A 16,767-nucleotide genomic window follows, 5' to 3' on the forward strand; every position below is an offset into this window, starting at 1 on the left:
ACTTTCCATATACTTAAGGGGGAGGAAACTTCAGGTAAAAGATTGCTCATATTTCCACACAAGCTTAAAACAAGCAGCTGATAAAAGCTTCTGCATCGAGACTGAGTATTGAGTTATTTATTGGCATTTTGTCTTATTAATCATCACCATCAAATAATAAACTATTTATTAGTCACTCTGTTGTACATGCTGCTACACCAGCCTTTACGTGATAACAATATGCTCCACCCTAGTTATGAAGAGAATTTTTCTAAGAAAATAGGAAAATGCAGCCTTTGGACAGGCTTTCTCCCACTCCCCATCCCTCTTAGGCTCACTGCTTTCTTCCTGAGTTTGGTCAGAAGGGAGGAAGCAAACGGATTGACTCCACTGTAGGTTTTTCATCTGGCCAGGGAACAGATTTTCCTTTATAATAATTAATAACAACATGGTGGAATGTTCCCATTGTTAGGTTGTCATCTCTAAGCTTTGCTATGCTGTCAGCTTGGCAGCCAAAAAAACCCTCTAACAACCTCAGAAACCACTGCTGTGGCTTGGGATCAATGGGCACAGTGTTCGGGAGCTGACAGCTTTAGGTAGGAGGGATGTCAGATTTACAGTGATACCTGCATTAGACTCCCCAACTGTGAAAAGCTACAAGTGCCTGTTTCCTTCCAAGCCCCAAAACTACAACATAAGAGGATTTCTATTTCCCGCTTCCTATTTTTTTTTTTTTTTACTCCTGTAGTTGCAAAGCTGTCTGCCTGACAGGTTATTAAGACCTTTAAAACTGAGATATGTGTGTTTTTTTAAGTGCTCAAATTGATGGCTTTAGGACACCTTGAAATTTAGCTGAGTGTAACAGTTGTGAATCTCCAGCCCTGGTCTCCCAGGATGCTGTTGGGCCTCAGCTGTGGAGGTACTGGGAAAGGAATGCTGAATGAAGTGGGGCTGGTTGTTAATTAACCCATTGCTCTCCAGTCAATTCCGACTCATGGAGACCCCATGTGCGTCAGAATAGAACTGTGTTCCACAGGGTTTTCAATGGCTGATTTTTCAGAAGTAGATCACCAAGCCTTTCTTCCCAGGTGCCTCTGGGTGGACTTGAACCTCCAACCTTTAGGTTAGCACACTAACAGTTTTCACTATTGTTCATTAGGAAGGTATAACTGCAATAAGAATTTTATTTACATAACTAAGTATGAGCCTTAAAAATACTTTAAGTATAGCTCTGACTCAAGACAGACAGGTTATTTACTGTTTACATAGCTAATATGATTTGGTTCTTAGTAAAGAATTCGCTCCCTTACAGAAACTGATACAACCTGTTGCCATCGAATTGATTCTGATGGAAGATTGGCTCCTCTGGGGAAAGACGTGACAGTCTGTTTCAGTGAAGACTTACAGCCTGGAAAACTCTATGAGGCAGTTTTATTCTATCCTATAGGGTCGCTATGAGTCTGGATTGACTCGATGGCAATGGATTTTTTTGTAATCTTTACGGGCGCAGACTGACACATTTTTCTCCCCAGAAGTGGATGGTGGATTTGAATCTCCGACCTTCCAGTTAGCAGCCAAACTCTTAACCACTGCACAACCACGGCCCCTTAAAAACTGATGTAGAAACTGGAGCAAGGGCAAGAATCCTGACTGTGTAAATACAGTGCTGATGCCATGAATCGCTTAACGTCTATGAACATAATGCGTCAAAAAGATGCAAGGTTGTGTTTTAAATATAGACTATTGGAAATAAACGCTTACCTGAGGAATTGCGACTGAGGCAATCTTTTTATAAGAAGTTTCCCCCCCCACCCCATTATTTTCATTTTTTCCTTATCCTACAACCTAAACAATTCACACTACACTGGGTAATTTCAGGAAATAAGAAAATCTTCCTAATGGAAGCACGACACTAAAGAGAATTAAAAGTGATTTTAAGAAATCTTTCGAACTAGCTGTTGTCAAGCTGACTTCAACTCCTGGGCACGCTTTGTGTGTCAGAGTACAACTGTACTCTAAGGGGTTTTCTGGATTGTAATCTTTATGAAAGTAGATCACCAGACCTTTCTTTCGTGGTACCTCTTGGGTGGACTCAAACCTCTAATCTTTCGATTACCAGCTGAGCACATTAACCACTCGCAAAAATCTTTTTTTTTTAAATTGTGCTTTAAGTGAAAGTTTATAAATCAAGTCAGTCTCTCATACAAAAACTTAGACACACTTTGCTGTGCACTCCTAGCTACTCTCTCTCTAATGAGGCAGCACACTCCTCCTCTCCACCCTGTATTCCCCATGTCTGTTCAGGACCAGCTCCTCTCCCCCTCTGCCTTCTCATCTCACCTCCAGACAGAAGTTGCCCACATAGTCTCATGTATCTATTTGAGCCAAGAAGCTCACTCCTCACCAGTATCATTTTCTGTCTTATCGCCCAGTCCAATCCCTGTCTGAAGAGTTGGCCTCAAGAATGGTTCCAGTCTTGGGCTAACAGAGGGTCCAGGGACCATGACCTCTGGGGCCCCCATAGTCTCAGTCAGACCATTAAGTCTGATCTTTTTATGAGAATTTGAGGTCTCCGTCCCACTCTTCTTCTGCTCCATCAGGGGATCTGCAAAAATCTTTAGGTCCACATAAATACTGTTGCAGTTCCAAGTAACTTAAAGTTGATCCTTCCCCGCCCCCCCCCCCCCCCCCATATAAAGAAGTTCAGAAATCAAGGCTCTTTCCTGGGAGTGACTGCAGGATGCGTCTGTGAGGCCTCGACAGCCTTTACTGGTGATTTCTTTAGCGAGGGCTGGTGAGTATCCATCTTCATTTAGTAACTTGACAGTTGACACTTGGGTTTTCCTGGCTCTAAACTCTGGAGTGTGGAGTTACTCAGGCCAAGCTCTGCATGAGGGAGTATCAGAGAAGAGGCTGCACAAGGAAGGAGATCCCAGGATCGGCTCCACCACTGGGCCAGCTCTCATGATAGATCTCTTTCCTTTCTTGTTTATCTTCCTCCTTTAATGTAGTTGGGCCCCAGTTTCCTCTTCTGTAAAATAATTAAAAAAAATAGAGGACACAAATCCCACCTCATGCGATGGTTTTGAGGAATAAAGATGTTCCAGTGGGTAAGTGCTAGGCACAGTTTATTGTCAATGGAAAGGACTAAACAAACAACCGCTAAAAATAATGAACATTGTACAACATCACAATCTGGATGTGACTGAATAATTTAGTCACAAAATCTGTTCTATATTTTCTACATGTGATAGATGTCCTTTTCACACATCTTGAATATAGTTGCAATGGGTTACATGTATTTAGTCTTGTTTTATCTACTTAAATGTAGGGTCCCTTGGATTAATATGGAAGGTTACGTAAAACTGTATTTATTATTAGAGCCCTGGACCCTGTTTCTTTTTTACAAATGGAACTGGAGGATTCAGAAAAAGCTTACAAATACACAGAACCCTATTCACTTACTCCCACATACCTTCCTATTTCCTCTCATCCATCCCACAATAGTCCTGCAGCCTTTGTGTGAATAAAGGAACCAGTGTGTCTCCTTCCTACAAACCTCCTTCATGCCTGGTCTCAGTTCTGAAACAGGAGAGTTCTTTTCCAGAAAGTTTGATCTCTCTCCTCCCCCTTTTCTTCAGTTAACTAAAGCTTAGTCTCATGCCCTCCCTGAAATTTTACAAATTTTCAGTCTCTGGTATTTATCTCGCTATTTAAAAATCATCGGGGTATCTAAGTTAAGATAAAGTAAATGAATTTGGTAATTAGTTGTTCTGTGCTTTTAAACTCCTTTGTGTATTTTATTTTTCTCCAGGAAATTATTATTTGGTTTACTGTCATTGTATTTTATTTCCCATTCAAATGCTTTTGCCAATAGCCGGTATTTAGCAAAGAGTACAATTTACTGAATGTTGAGAAATGCAAGGTTATTCAGTACAACATATACAGTAATGAGTATCTCTAAGATTCTTATTTCATTTGCCTAGTTCTACGAGTTCTTGAAGAATATAGCTCAAGAACGTGTTCCTTCAACACTTCTGTAGGGCCTACTGTAGAAAGAGTTCTATTTTGGTGTCCGTGGGAAATCACCAAAAATGTGGAAAAAAATGACCTCTGTGCACTGAGTGACTCATGTAAACTAAGGGGGGGTGGGGACTTTCAAGAGGTCTTTTTGTCCAGGTTCCCTATCTCTAAGTAGGTTTTTTACTTGTGTCAATAAATAAACAAGGTGGCTCAGTTTTCGCAAGTCTGTGGATGGGGCAGGATGGGGGCGGGGAGCACGGACACATTACGTTCAATGACCGCATCATCTTCAATAACCTCATTACGTAATAATCCACATCATGTTCAATAACCGCAAAATTGCATAACCGCATCAGATTGTCCTGGAGTTAATGAAGAAGAGACATTGTGCATGTGTATGGGTGTGTGTGTGTATTAATATCACTTGAGCATGTATCTATGTAGCTTCCAGGTCTTTAGCAAAGCAGCCTCCATCCCACCTCCCTTGTCTCTGAACCTCTTAGCTGGCGTTAGAATTATCTGTGTTGCTGGTCTGCCTTGAATCAGTGGGTAAAACCACTTCAGGGAATTAAAGGGTAGGCTTTCCAACCCTCGACATATTGCTGAAGAAATCTGTGGGCTGATGAAAAGGATTTGGTCTTCTGGTGAACTCCCTGGAGTCCTGGTGGCGCAGTGGTTAAGCACTTGGCTGCCAACCAAAAGGTCGGCGGTTCACATCCACCAGCCACTCCATGGGGGAGAAAGATGTGACAGTCTGCTTCCATAAAGATTATAGCCTTGGAAACCCTATGGGGCAGTTCTACCCTGTCCTATAGGGTCTCTATAAATCAATGAGTTCCTTAAAAAAAAAAAAAAAAGTGGGCCCAAAGTCCTTGTGAGGTAGGACCCCAGGGCAGAGCCCGGCAGTGAGGCTTTCTGGAGATCAGGCTGCAGGATGTGGGGAGGATACTCCCGTAAACAAGCCAGGTCTCCTGTAATGAATTGTGACAGAGCTCCCACTGGTGGGAGGCCAAGGGGGAAAGGGCCAAGAGAGTGCCAGTAGTTAGGGAAGGATTTGCATAATTACATTCACCTGAGGGACTCCATTTACCCAACAATGCGTCTCTTTGTGGTAAAGCCAGCAGCTGCCCATACTGTTAGAACAATGTGGGCTGTGGCCTTGTTCTTCCAAAACAAATGCTTGGACTCTGAAATATGACAATTAGCGTTTCGGGTGATATAGTCAGAATCGACTCGAAGGCACGAGACAACAACAACGTAGTTCTTAATAGTACAAATGTTAGCATAATGAATAACACTCCATCTATAACTTCATGCTATAACATAAAAACCAAACCAGACCCATTGCCCTCGAGTGGACTCCAACTCATAGCGACCCTATAATGTATACGACTAATAATACAGTAAACCCTGGGAAAGCCAGAACCTGTGTAAAGCGGATACCTGTCAGAGAAGGAAAACTGAAATATTTTCCACTAAAATGGGCAGTAGAAAGGTGGTAAGACTACACCCTGTAAAAGGTGGAAAACTTGCAAGACCTGAAAAAACAAGGCAGTCCCATCGAGTTCTGGCTCTGACAGGCTTCACTGTATTACATTTATACATGCACTACTTATACGGTATATAATTTTGTATAATAACATATATACTCAAGACTCAGGTGTTAAAGTATCCGTGCACAGAGTGAGATTATCCCTGGAATATGTTTTCTCCTGACGTTTGATAAAGCATTATTTATTAGAGGCTTTTACTGCATAAGGCACTTACTGTTTTAAGTTCCAGTACAGGGTCCTTTGTTCTTTGACTCCGAAAGATTACAGTGGGTTTGAGAGATGCTAATCAGAATTTAGAGGGGAGGTGCTTCTCAAAGAGGCTGCAGCGCCCACGCAGCGCAGTGCTCTTTGGCTGTGGGCATATTTACCTAAGACTCCAAATAGACATTGTGGAGATGTGAAGACACAGAGTAAATACTGTGCCTGGCTCATTTCCTGGTATTGCCTGCATTTACATTAAAAAGGTGGGGGCAGGGGGCGGGCGGAGGCTGTGTGAGTTTGGAGGTAATTCCTTTATTATGCCCAGGAATTGCTACATTTTAGAACAATTAGAGCACAGAACTCATTTCTACAGGGTGAAAAATCCGTCAAAGGACTTTGCGTATTCAGGGTTTGGATTAAGTACACATTTGAAAGATTACTTGTAAACATAGTCACATCAGAATTTCTTTACAACATTTTACTGAAAAGTAGGAAAAGAGGAGAGCACCTCAAATGAGGTAGGAACTAGGCCTCTTCTTTCAAACTTAAGTTGTTCTTAGCCTGACACAAGATGGAGGCATGTACTCCAGCGAGATGTAGACCACAGAAGATAGCAGGATTCCAAACTGGAAGTCAAAGACAAGGTCCACGTGTCCTTGGTCGTGACCTGTCTTCCAGAGGTGGCATCCTGATGAAAGGCAAACACCACTGGTTTTTATCTTCCTTCTGCCACTGGTTTTTATCTTCCTTCTGCAACAGGTAGTGGGAATTAAAAGTGAAAGACAAGTTACTGCCATGGAGAATGCTCTGATACAATGATAGGACGGATGGCAGGTGCTCTAGAGCTGGGCACACACAGGAAGCCTCAGGAGGACCATATCTCAGGGTGCCATCGGTTCTCATGACTGGGCCTCTCACACCCACCTCTTCCCTGCCAACCACCATCACCCTGCCACCAAAGTGGGCTTTCTAAATCAAAAATCTTCCCTTGAAGCTCTCCTGGTCCCCATGGCCAATGGCAGTGGTTCTCAAGCCTGGTGGTATACCGGACTCATCTAGGCATAACCCCACCCCAAACTTTCGGAAACAGAATTCTTAGGAACTGACAGGCCACAGAAAAGAAATCAGATTTATATTTACTTCATGCTTCCAAGACCTGCAACTTTTTTGGAATCAGAAATAACTCCGAACACATGAAAGAACGCAAGCTTCCATGATACGTATTTCCACAGGAATTTCATTTCCCTCCTGAATGTATCTGAGGATTCCTGGGGTAGAGAAGACGGGGTCTTTACATTCTCCTTTTTCCCAGTACCCCAGCTCAGAACTCCTGCCCCCCCTTACCTTTTTCCTTGGCCACTTGGGCAGCCTCGCTGCTCTATCTTTACTCTCTCTTTCTTTACCCCAAATCGACTCGACGGCAGTGGGTTTTGGATTTTTTCTTTACCCAGACCGTTGCCACCACCAAGCTGCCAATAAAAACCAGTTGCCATCGAATCCACTCAGACTCGTGGCAACCCCCTATGTGTCAGAGCGGGACTATGATTCACAGGGTTTTCTTTTCAGAAGTAGATTGTCAGGCCTTTCTTCTCAGAAAGAGATTGCCAGACCTTTCTTCTGAGGCTTCTCTGGGTAGACTCACACCTCCAACCTTCTGGTTAGCAGTCCAGCTGCTAGCTGTTTGCACCATCCAGGGTCTCCAGGCTGATGGTCATTAGTGGTTAGTAAAGCTTGGCGGGAAGGGCTGGGTAGTGCAAACAGTGAACATGCTCCCTTGCTAACTGAAAGGTTGGAGGTTGAAGTCAACCCAGAGGCACTTCAGAAAAAAAACTCTGACGATCTACTTCCAAAAAATCAGCCATTAAAAACCCTATGGAGCACAGCTCTACTCTGACACACCTGGGGTTGCCATGAGTCAAAATCAATTCAGTGGCAACTGGCATTGGTAACGACTTGGGAAAGACTAAAGACAGTACAGAATAGGAAACAACTCAATAATCAGTGTCAGACACCACTGCTCCTTAAATGACTTGGCAATAATCCCCACCATTAGAGATGTGAGTGGATGGTTGCTTATCGCCATCTTTATGCCCTGGCCTTACCTGCCTCTGCCCCCGCAGGCCTTCTCCCATCTCTCCTCTTCCTCACCTCAGTTTCAAGTTCCTTCTCTTCCTTCCCAACCTCAAAAAATTCACCTATCTGGGGCCTTACTCTAGAAACAACCCAGAAGATGTCCAGATTGGAGGCATCTTCCCCTGCTGTGAGAGGACACTTGTTATTCTACACAGCAGCCCAGCCTTTTTTGTGTTTCTCCCACTCCAGCCAAGCGCTTGAGCCTTGTATGTCAAAGACAGTATTAGTGTGTGTTCCCATAAGAAAGTGAGGTGATGTTTTCCATGGATAAATTCTATAATGATTCATATACCGTCAGGTTTTTAAAATTGCAATTATCTCCCTTGCTGGCTGGGCCCCTAAAAAGTCTTCCAGATCACTCTGAAGCAGCCTGACTGTCCCTGGACCATGTCTGGAAACCACTGTCTTCCCTTGTGGAAGATCCTTTAAGAAACCCTGTCCATCTTGTGGACTCCTCCTTACCCCAGGACAGTCTCTCTGCCTTTTGCCCCATGAAGTTTTCTGTAACACCAGCCAAAGAAGCTTTCCTTTTTGTCGGGTCTCTATACTTTGTAGCTATCAGTATGAAAGCAGTCATCATCAAGCAATAATGGGATTTTGGCATTGGTATATAAGACTCCCCTACTGAGAGAACCTTGAGGGTAGTTCCAAATCAGGCTCATTGTGGTGACTCTGACATCCAACGTGCTTGGCACAGAGGGGTGTGCTCCATAATGTTTACTGAATGAAGATGGTGTGTGATGATAAGTAGCAGTTGGATTAGGCAATTAGGAGGTCATTGGTGAGCGTAGTTACTCTAGAAGAAACACTCACTGGGAACAGTTGGCCCTCTAATGCTGCTGCTTATGAGGTATGTGTGGGGGGGTTGGGTCTGGTGTTGAAATTCACTGAATTCCATTCTCTGAGCCGAATGTTCTGGTGTGTGTGCATTCTAGTGAGTGTGTGTCAGCCCAGAGGAAGGGTGCTGTTTACTTACTGGTCTACCCACAGGGTTATGTTTTTGCAATTTGTCTGCTGGAGGAGGCCCTTTGTGAATCACTGAACTATACTGTATGTGGTAGCAGAGTCCCTGGCTGCTGTGTCTTTGGTGTAGCTCCCACCTTCTGAGATTGGGATCCATAGTTAGAAGCCTAGTGAGTCATTTCATTCCTCTTTCATTGTAAAGGGGGAAAACCGATTACAAAATTAGATAAAGGCACTTCAGGAGGGCATCACCACCACTTGTTTGGAAAATGTTCAAAGAGCCCTAGATATTCCACAGGCTCTTCAAACTCAACATGTGCAAAATAGAAGTCATCATCTCTCCTGGACACACCTGCCTTGCTGTGCATTTCCTTCAATGGGTGTACTTGGTTGCCCAAGCTTGACACCCTACTGCACTATCACCCCTTTAGCCAGCCCACAAGTCTTACTGGGTTCACCTCAGAAGGTTCATTCTGATCATCTTTCCTCCATTCTTTGGCCACTGTCTGCCTCAGTCCATCATACTCTCTTGCCTGTTGACATCTGCTGATAACTCCAGTCCTTCCTAACAAGTCCAGATGCCCTTAAGATATCTTTCAAAAAACAAGACATCATTCCACTGCTTAAAACACTTCGATGTCCCCACTTTACTTTCAGCCACAGGATTAGCCCACACTCTCTAGGCTTGGTTTACAAGTCCATCACTTCCGTGCCAGCCCCCTATTCTGTTCTCACTGTCAGCTGCACCTACATAGTGCTTTAGTCACAGACAGCTCCCTGAGGGTGCCTCCATGAGCCTTTAAGCTTCCTTTGCTTTGCACATGCTATCCCCTGTGCCTGGCATGCCCTTCCCTCCTTGTCTGTCTCCAGATGAATCTGTCTCCAAGTTCCCTGAGTAGTATATACCTCCACTGTAGCACTTAATGTCCGCATGGAACCGTTTGTTTAACCTCCCCCATGGGCCCTGACTTCATCAAAGGTGATGTTTTATTCATTTTTCCATCCCCAGCATCTATCTCAGTGTCTAGCACTTATTTTGTACAAAGTAAGTGTTTGTTAAATTGAAAGTCTATCGACATGAACCTCAACAGCTATACCATGGGACAACACACAACTATTAAGGAGAATGAGCTAGATCCATATATACTGATTATAACTGTAGAGTAATATATATGGTGAACCCCTATTTTTGTAAGAGAAAAATAACCCTTAACACTTGTTTTTGCTTGTCTGAATGTAGAGAAATGTGTGGAAGGATTCCAAAACAGCAATCTTTGGTTACCCCAGGGAGCGAGACTGGAGGGAAGAAGGGAAGAGTGATACAATTTTCTTTCTATCTGTATTGTTTGACTTGTCACAAAGAGCTTATATTACTTTTGTAAAACCAATTAAGAAAAATAAACAAAGCAATGGTTGCTGAATGAGTAAACAGGCTTCAGGAAAGAAGTTTCCAGAATAGGAGGAGCATTGTCACGGTTGTGCATCCCCTAAGAAGCCCTGATGAAGGAAATAAAAATCCCTAGAACATATAATTAGGGTATTAGTATTCACTTAGTAAAGGATTTTCCTCTTCTGATAGAATTCCCACAGGCTTCTTTTTAAAAAGGCAACTCCATTAAAGCTCTTTAGCATTTATTTGTTAACAGATCATTGCTGCAGAGCTTGACAGAGGAGTAGGACAGAGAAAGAGAGAGCCTTAGAAGTTGTTAATTGAAGATCAATCAGGAATGAAGGTAAGTGCCATTAATATTATAATGGAAATTAGCAGGAAAATTATTACACTGAAAAAAAAATTCAAAGCTGACATTGTTTTTCTGAAGAAATCATTTAGTGAGATCGAGATCACCCAGTGGTTGAGGGCGAGGAGAGGGCACCCAGCTTCCCGGGAGAGGGAAACACGGAGCGAGGACGCAGAAGCAGACTGGAGAACACTTTCCCCAGTTGCGGCAGGTGTTGTATCCAAATGCTACATCTTGCTAAGAAAGCTCATGTCCTTTCAGGTGTCTACAGTTAGTCAGAGTAGAAAGGTAGGTGGTAGTGGGCAGAGAAGAAACTTATTAACATCAAAGAATTTTAAAAAACAGGTCAAGTAGTACATGGCAGTCACCATGAAGAAGAAACACTAAGATAGTTGCATCCACTGGAATGGATGTGGGACTATCTTACACTTTAGTCACTAAAGCAAAGGACAATAAGAGCTACTGACTCATCTTTAGTATTTGATATTAAACAAAAGTCAATTGGGCTTACATTGACTTATCATGTACTTGTCATTAAGGGATAATTTAAAAAGGCTCTTTCTACTAAAAGAAAGGAAATCAATCCACACGCCTCTTGGGCTCCCACCGACAGTTTTTATGCCGTAAAATCAAGTTAAAAATACTAAGTGCAGTCTTGAAGTTGACAGGAAGAAGACACAGTATACAAATGCATTTATTTCTTCTGGATTCCATAAAACAAGGTTGGTAGACTTTTACTATAAAGTCAGATAGTAAATATTTCAGGCTTTGTAGACCAAGAGATAAAATCTAAAATATTGGGTGGTGCAAATGGTTAAGTGCTAGATACTAGCTGAAAGGTTGGTGGTTCGAACCAACCCAGAGGGGACTTGGAAGAAAGGCCTGGTGATCTGCTTCTCAAAGGTCACAGCCTTGAAAACCCTACTGAGCAGTTCTACTCTGCACACATCGGGTCGCCATGAGTCAGAATTAGCTGGACTGGCTGTGAGTCGGAATCTACTTGATGGCAGTGGGTTCGGTTTTTAGTTTGGCAACAAACAAAACAACAAAACATTTAAGAAGAGTGAAAATAAAATGTCCACAATTTTATTCTAGTGACAAAATTTAAAAAATTTTTATTGGCACTAAAATTTGAATTTCGTGTACTTCTCATGTGTCATGAAATATTCTTCTTTTGGTATTTTCCAATCATTTAAAAAATGTAAAAAGCATTCTTAGCTTATGAGTCATACAAAAATAGGTGGTGGGCCAGCTTTGGCTCCTGGGTGACAGTTGGCTGACCCCTGACATACAACATTCTTAGTCATGACCAAACAAAAAAAAAAAAAGCCAAACCCACTGCCATCGAGTCAATTCGGACTCATAACAACCCTAGAGAACAGAGTAGAGCCAGCCTATAGGGTTTCCAAGGAGCAGCTGGTGGATTCAAACTGCCAACCTTTTGGTTAGCAGCCAAGCTCTTAACCACTAGGCCACCAGGGCTCCCCAGTCATGACAGGGGTCATTAATCAGTCAAGGCCCTCCTTGCAGTTGAGCTTGGCCATGACTTCAGAATTCTCCTCAACACAACACTGCCGCCAGTGATAATCACAAGAAATGAGAAAAGGACAGCCTGTCTGCCACGTAGGGACCATCTCTATAGGTACTGCTCAAAGAACGTTTAACTTAGACATCAGCTGGTTTCTTCCAGCCCCTTCAGACCTGGGTGTGATTGGCTCAGTCCTCCATTCCCCACCCACAGGAAAGTTAACTCCAAGATTTTTGTGATCCACAAAGAGCTTGCATGTTTGTGCTCAGGAGCAATTGCTTCTGCTACATTGAGTTGGTTTATGGATTCACTTATCCTTGTTTTCGTTACTGCCTCAACCTCAATGGGAAATTCAGTTATTTTAATATTTTAAATATTTTTAGCAAGCACACAGACTTTTACTTGGAGATTGGGAGAGACAATGGTGATTACACCGGCAGTAGTCACAGCTTCTGCTCAGCATTCTTGTTTATATCATCGTCATAGCTACCATTTTCAGAGAGCTGGCTTGTTTTGCCAGATGCTTTTCATGTATTATTTAATCCTTCAACAGTAATTGGAAATAGATTGTTTTACAAAAAAGAAATTGAAGGTTAAAGAGATTGAGCAACTTGCCAATCATAGGGCAAGTCAGTGGAACCCAGTCAGCAACCCAGAGCCCTTGCCCCTAAACACCACGCAGTTCTCCCTCTACGTATTGTTTTTGTTGTTGTTATTGCCATCGAGTTTATTCTGACTCATGGCTATCCCATGTGTGAAGAGTAGAACTGCTCCATAGGGTTTTCAAGGCTATGACCTTTTGGAAATTGATCAGCAGGCCCATCTTCCAAGGTGCCTCTGAGTGGGTTTTAACCATCAACCTGTTGGCTAGTAGTCTAGTGTATAACTGTTTGTGCCACCCAGGCACTTCTTTAATTGAACATTTTCATTCTTGAAAAAGCTTTCCCCACATCCTCTTTTGCCAGGCCAGCTTATGGAGTGTTCTGGCTTCTAGCTCTTTCCCGGTTTACCTCCCAGCACATGTCTTTCTTACCTCTCCTCCAGAATTGCTCTTATAAACTCTCAGTGCTTTGATACAATCATTTAGAGTAAGTCAGCTCATGGAAGCTCACATTCCCGAACTGAGTTGAAGAAGAAACCTTCTTAGGGAGGTAATAACGTTATATAGAAAACAACCTCATTTGCCCAATTGGACATGGAGAGATAGGACAAGGTCTATAGAAAAGCTGGAGGAAATAAAGTACATTCAAAAGTTAGAAAGTTGAAGAATTTTATTTTCTTTCTGAAAGAGAAGGGGGCAGAAAAGAGACAAGAAAGGACGAAATCAGAGATTGCTGATCAACATGATAGAGTGCCCACAGGACTTTTAAAGAGTTCGTTTTGCATGCAGCCCTTCAGCAAAGTCTTCTACATGCAAAAAGATTGTATGAGAATATGCGGAAAGTGTGAAATCAAGAAACGAAACATTAAATGAAGAAAACAGGTAAGAAAGAAATGTAACCTGTTTGAGAATTTGAAGAAATTGTGTAAATGTTACATACTGGGTTTTTGACATTGGATTTTCCACTGGATGTGCTGATTGCATCTAGGTCTTCGGGAACCAGGAGAATGTAAGCAATGAAGTGAGACTTCTCCCCAGGGAAGAGGACATTTCTATCCGGTTGGTGAGGGCGAGAATGTAGAAAAATAAATGCAGGCAGTGGATGAACTGACGATCGTCAGGAAATCATATTAGAGAGGGAAGGCATAGTAGTAGGGGTTAGGACTTCAGCATACTTTTGGGGAACACAATTCAATCCATAACAATGACTAAGTTAGAAATGAAAGAGAAGAACTCCGGGCTTATGGGATGAGTTATTAAAGGGCATCACGAGTGCAGTAGGAGTGTCTGTAATGCAGTCCTTGGTTCCCCCACACCGAAGAGGAGTCGATATTTACTGAATGAGTCTCTATAGTGCAGTGGAGAGGGCAGGCTGGACGGCAAGGCCCAGGCCCAGGATGGAGTGTAAGAGGAGCAGCATTGGGACCCCCCTCAAGGCCATGAGTTTCTTGAAAGCTGTGCCTGGGGATTCTTGTATTTCCAACACTGACGCAGTGTTTGGCACATGGTGGGTCCTTTATAAATATTGGTTGATAAATAAAGGAATCACTTGGCTGAAGATGGAAGAAGCTCTGCAGCAGAACCAGGAGCTTCGCATTCTGGGTGATTTCATTATACGTGGCAAGGGTATTTGCGTTCCTTCACAAAGCAAGTCCCAAGTATATGCCAAATACTGCATGTTACAAATATTGTATGAGGCATACTTACCCTAAAAATTTTTCATTGTTTATCTGAAACTCAAATGTAACTGGACGTCTGGTATTTTATCTGGCAATCTTACTTAAGACCAAGAAACAGATTTTTAACTCTGCCACCTGAAAAGGGTCTTTCAACTTGGTCTCAGTCCCAGATTCTAGCCTACCATCTCCACATGTCCCTCAGGGCTGTGATGGAGAGTTTTCCAGTCCCCCAAAATGACTTCTCACTTGAGACCCTACCTACCTTCTTTCTACGTACAGAGATCCTTGCCTGTCTGGACAAAATCACAATATCTGGGCGGTGCAAATGGTTGATGCACTTGGCTACTGACCTAATGACTGGAGATGTGAGTCTACCCAGAAGCGCCTTGGAAGAAAGTCTGGTGATCTACTTCCAAAAAACCAGCGACTGAAAACTCAGTGGGCCACAGTTCTACTCTGACACACGTGGGATCGCAGTGAGTTGGAGTCGACTCCGTGGCAACTGGCGGTGGCGGTGGAACCATAGGATGAGTATACCATTCACGCCACAGCGATTGCACATTCTGTCACAGTTCTAGCTGGGCAGCAAAAGGGAGCTTCGGGCTTTTCTATGGGAACACAAAGCTCATCCCCCAAGGACCACACTCAAAAATCCAGAGAATAGCGACGCTTCATGAACAGTTGGTAGATATTCAGACTAGAATACATCAATTTATCTCACTTGTCAGAGGATTAAAGAGTCAGCCAACCATATGACATGCCTAGGAGCTATTTTCAGCTCTGTTTTAACCTGTTGAACTCCGGTTAGCAACTTCTGTATTTTTATCTTATATTTCCTTTGAGGCAGTGAGTCTATAGGGCAGTGAGGTTAAAAAGAAATAACTAACAACTTTCAAGAAAACAATCTAAAATAAGCACCTGTGTAGTGATTATAAAAATATACAGATTTCCTTTTCTTCTACTGGTAATTTTGAAGCCCACACGTTTGTGATAGGTTTTGCCCACGATGTGCTTCTAGCTACATACAGTTCTTTTCCATTTAAACTTTTAGGTCAGATCTGTTAGACTTCCTCCCTCCCCCACCACATGATCAGTGCAGAATTTCTTCCCTTCTCATGTTGAACCGGAGTGATAATGCTGGTTAGCCCTTACTTCATATCTTCTGGGTAATAACCCTCTGGAAAAAGGCCTGGAAAAACTGTTTCCATAAAGATTACAGGCAAGACAACCCTATGGAACTGTTCTACTCTGTAACCCATTGGGTTGCCATGAGTTGGAATCGACTCAATGGCAGTGGGTTTGGGTTTGGGTAAAAGTGACATATACTGTAACAAAATGAGCCCAAAGATTAGCTGGGATCCCTAGTCCTGGCTCTTGTACCAGCTTTGGGTGTCAAGACAATGTTTAAAATTATCCCTATGGTTGTTGCTAGGTGCCATTGATTCGATTTCGACTCATAGCAAGCCCATGAGATGGAGTAGAACTGCCCCATAGGGTTTTCTGGGCTATAATATTTAAGGGAACAGATCATCAGGTCTTTCCACCGCAGAGCTGCTAGGTGAGTTCACATCGCCAACCTTTCAGTTACTAGCTGAGTGCTAAACCATCATGCCTCCAGGGTGTCCTTAATAGTGTCCTTAATCACCTCCTTTTCGTCTTTGTTTAAGTGGGCATAAAATTGTGAGTTCTTCAATAGATCGTAAACTCAAGGAGGGCAAGGTTGCATGTGGTAGACAATAAACGTTTGTTGAAATAATACAAGAACTATGATAATGTCATTGGTGAGGCTCGTCACACTTAGAGTTCCTTGTACTGGTTAATCCAGAGCATGCGACTTTCGAGCTTCCGTTCTACTTACACGTGCTACTGTTCATTTGTGGTGTAAGGGGAACTCATCTGACCAGATGTCAAATTAATGGCTCCCTGTCTTCCACAGACACAAGGCCTTTCAGGAGTGCATCCTGCACACTTCTAGGCACGAGGCCTGTCACTTCCATGTGGTCTCCACCTGCCCCGCTCTAGGTTTGTGACGGAGACCGATGGTAAATACAGTGGCAATAATGAGGCTGCCCAGCTGTCATTCTCCAGCCCTCCTTTCAGCAAATACTTGACCTCTCCCTGTAAAGGCATGCATCTACATGTTTCCATAATTTTCTTCAAATTGGGAAGAAAAAATATAATCCACCAAAGATCTTCTGCTACTCTTCTGGGGGTGAATGGGAATCTCAACAACATATCCATTGTCTGATCTGAGCTCTGCTCTACCAGTCTTTCAGGAAAAGGAAAAAAAAAAAAAACAAGAAAAAAAAAAAAACAACTTTGATCCCTGGGGAGGTGAAGCAGAAGTTGATCTTCACCATTAAATTTT

This window comes from Elephas maximus, chromosome 1 (assembly GCF_024166365.1).
Source record: "Elephas maximus indicus isolate mEleMax1 chromosome 1, mEleMax1 primary haplotype, whole genome shotgun sequence".
Taxonomy (NCBI): Eukaryota; Metazoa; Chordata; class Mammalia; order Proboscidea; family Elephantidae; genus Elephas; species Elephas maximus.